The sequence below is a fragment of the Phascolarctos cinereus genome, unplaced genomic scaffold, assembly GCF_003287225.1.
Source record: "Phascolarctos cinereus isolate Bilbo 61053 unplaced genomic scaffold, phaCin_HiC Scaffold_726;HRSCAF=1367, whole genome shotgun sequence".
Taxonomy (NCBI): Eukaryota; Metazoa; Chordata; class Mammalia; order Diprotodontia; family Phascolarctidae; genus Phascolarctos; species Phascolarctos cinereus.
The window spans coordinates 404840115-404843822 of record NW_027556098.1 but is presented as its reverse complement, the minus strand read 5'-3'; positions in this window follow the sequence as shown (position 1 = coordinate 404843822).

The following is a 3708-nucleotide window of genomic DNA, read 5'->3' as shown; positions in this document are numbered from 1 at the left end:
GTGAAATAAAGCATGGCTGGGACTATCCAAAAATAGCAAGGCAGTTGGCAAGGAGGTCACAGAAGAGGTCCCTGGAGAGTACTGGAGTGAGGGAGAAAGGATAAGGAAAGAGGCGCTTAAGGAAGGAATAATCATAAGGAAACAAATGTCAACTTCAGAGGATGGATCATAAAAGGGGAGGGAGGGTTAAAAAGGAAGAAAGAAAGTGATTGGGTCTAGACCAGAGAAAGAAAGCAGAGGGCTGTCATGGGGAAGCAGATCTATTGATATAATCACATGTTTAGAAAAAGACTTTTTGACAAAATACAATAATCATTTCTGTTAAAATAAAAAAAAGTCACAAACATTAGAGACAACTAGATGGCACAGAAGGAGCTGAGTTCAAATCTAGCCTCAGACACTTGATACTTACTAGCTTTGTGACCCTGAGCAAATCACTTAACCCCAATTGCCTTGCCCCCCTCTCAAAAAGAGACATTAAAAAGCATAGGAATAAATTAATTTTCCCTTAATATGACAAGTAGTATTTATTTCAAACCAAGAGTCTACATTACACATAATGGAAACATACTGAAAGCCTTTCCATTAAGATCAGGGGTAAAATAAGAATGTCTGTTTCCAGTACTAGATATAGCAACAAGATAAGGGGGGAAATTGATGAGATCTTGCAAAGAAAAAACAAAATTATTGCTTTTTGTAGATGACATGATTGTTTACTTAGAGAACCTGAAATAGTCAGCTATAAATTAATTGAAATAATTAATAATCCTAGCAAAATATCAGGACAAAAAATAAACCCATAAAAATCATCAACTTTTCTGTATATTACCAACAAAATCCAGCAAGAAGAAAGAGAGAAATTCCATTCATAGTATCTAAAGGATGTATATTTTTAAAATAAGTTTTTTTATTGATGTCTTTTTTTTACATCATCATAATTTTTCCCGGTGTTCTTCTCCCTCCCCAGCCCAGAGAGCCATCTCATATTAACAAATAATATTTTTAAAGACAAAATAAGAAAGAACAAAGGGAAAAAAATCAGCCTCATCAATTAATATAATGAAAAAGTCCCTAAACATATGTAATGCGCAATATTCGTGGACCTCCCACCTCTGCAAAGAGGTGGGTTGGTATCATCCTCTCCTGTTTTTTTTTTCTTGAGCCATACTTGTTCTTTATAATTTTGCAACATTCACTTTTGGTTTTCTGGTGTGCCATTCTTTCCATATACCCTGTTGTACTTGCTGTGTATATTGTTTTCTTGGCTTTGTTTACTTCAGTCTGCATCAGTTGATATAGACGTTTCCATACTTTTCTGCATTTACCACATACCTAATACAACACAGTAATATTCCATTATATTTATGTACCACAATTTGTCTAGCCATTCCCCAGTCAATGTGCATCTACTTTGTTTATGATTGTTTGCCATCACAAAAAGTGCTGCTACAAATTTTTTGGTGTATTTTTGTAACTATTATAATATAGTTTGAGAATTTTGGTGTATTTGGAAAACTACAATAAAACAGTTTGAAGTCTGGAAGTACTTTTCCCTTTCCATCTCTACTTCTTTTCATTATTGCTCTTCATATTTCCAAATGAACTTTGTTATTATTTTCTCAAAGTCTATAAAATATCCCTTTCATGATTTTATTGGTGTAGAATTATAAGTTTAAATTAACTTTAGAAATATTGCTGTTTTTCTTGTATTGACACAGCCTAGCCATGAACAATAAATGTGCCAGCTATTTAAATTTTTGTTTATTTCTTTTTTGTTTTGTTTTTGTTTTTTTTTTTTTTAGCTAAGCAATGGGGTTAAGCAACTTGCCCAGGGTCTGAGGCAGGATTTGAACTCAGGTCCTCCTGACTCCAAGGCTGGAGCTCTATCCACTGTGCCACCTAGCTGCCCCTGTTTATTTCTTTAAGGAGCACTTTGCAACTTATTCAGTACCTAATGTAAACAAGTCTTTTGTATACTTTAGTAGATTGATCTCCAGATAATTTATGCATTCCTTTATCCTTCCTTGCTTTAAGTATTAGGACTATATTTGTCTCATAAAAGGATTCTGGTAGAGTGCTTTCTTTCTCAGTTTTTGAGAAGAATTTGTATAGTATGGGTACTAATTATTCTTTAGAAGTTTGATAAAATTCACATGTGAACCCAGCAGAACCAGGAGTTTTTTTCTTTGTTAGGTCCTTTAAAGCTGTATTTCCTTTTCTGAAGTTGAGTTATTTAAGATCTTTACTTGGTCTTCTGTTAGTTTGTATTTTGTATTTTTTTTTTAAATATTCCTTTATTTCTTTTGTGTTTTTAGTTTTATTAGCATATAGCCAAACAAAATTGATTCTAATTATTATTTTTATTTCTTCTGATTTTGTTGTGATTTCATTCTGCCCATTTGTTATTTGTTGGTTTGATTTTCTGCCCTCTTCTTTTTAAGCAGATTAGCTAAATATTTATCAATTTTATTAGTCTTTTCAAAGAATCTGTTTTTAATTTTATCTATGAGGTTTTTTTTGTTTCCAGTTAATCTATTTTTCCTCTAATTTTTTATATTTTCTCTCCTGTGCTTATTTTAGGTTTATATGTTGACTGTTTTCTCCGTTTTCAAATGAATATTTAGTGCACTGATTCTTTCTTTTTCTATTTTGTCAATATATGTTTTTAGGGATATGACTTTTTCCCCTGAGCTGTATCCCAGAAATTTTTGTATGTTGTTTCATTATTATCATTTTCTTTTACATAATTATTATCTCTTTGATTTGTTCTTTGACCCACTCACTATACAGGATTTTGTTAAGTTTCTATTTGAGTCTATGTTTTTTGTGTGTGATCCCTGAACTGCTATTTTTCTTGCATTGTGGTTTGTAAAGGACATATTTACCATTTCTCCCTTTTTTACATTTGTTGCAATATCTCTGTGCCCTAATACATGGTCAATTTCTGTAAAAGTTCTATGTAACCATGAAAAATACATACATTCTTTTGTAGTTCTGTTTAGAAGATGCTATAAGTCTTTTAGCTCTAGTTTTCCCCAGCAATTTGTTCAGTTCTATATTTTCCTTTTTGTTTATCTTTCTGTTGGACTTGTCCAAGACTGAGAAAGGGACATTAAAATCTCTCATCATTATATGTTATTGTCTTTGTATTCTTGAAGCTCAGTTTATGTTTGCTTTATGAATTTGGATGCTAAGACATTTGGAGCATATAAGTGTAATTGGTTTGTTGTCTATGGTTCCTTTCAGCATAATGTAGTTTCCTTATTTATCCCTTTTTATGTTTTGAATGCTTGTTTTTTCTTTCTCTGATAACATAATTGCAACTTATGCTTTTTTGGATGCACTCAATGCATAGTAAATATTTTCCCAGCTCCTCATTTTTATTCTGCATGTATTTTTGTTTTTTAAAATGTATTTCTTGTAAACTAGAGATTGTGGGAGTTTGTTTTCTTTTCTAGTCTGTCACTTTTTCGGTTTATTGGATCATTTGATCTAGTCATATTTAAAGTTATGAGTCAGCTTTATATTTTCTTCCATTTCAACCCATCAAAAAACATTTATTAAGTGTGCCTACTGTGTGCTGGGCTCTACTTTCCACCTTCCACATGCAAGTTAATTCTGCCTTGCACTCCCAGGGTCTTAAATAGGGGATCTCCATCAGTGAATTTGCTTGGAGTAACTGACTCCCTGCCCTTCTCTCCTCAGACA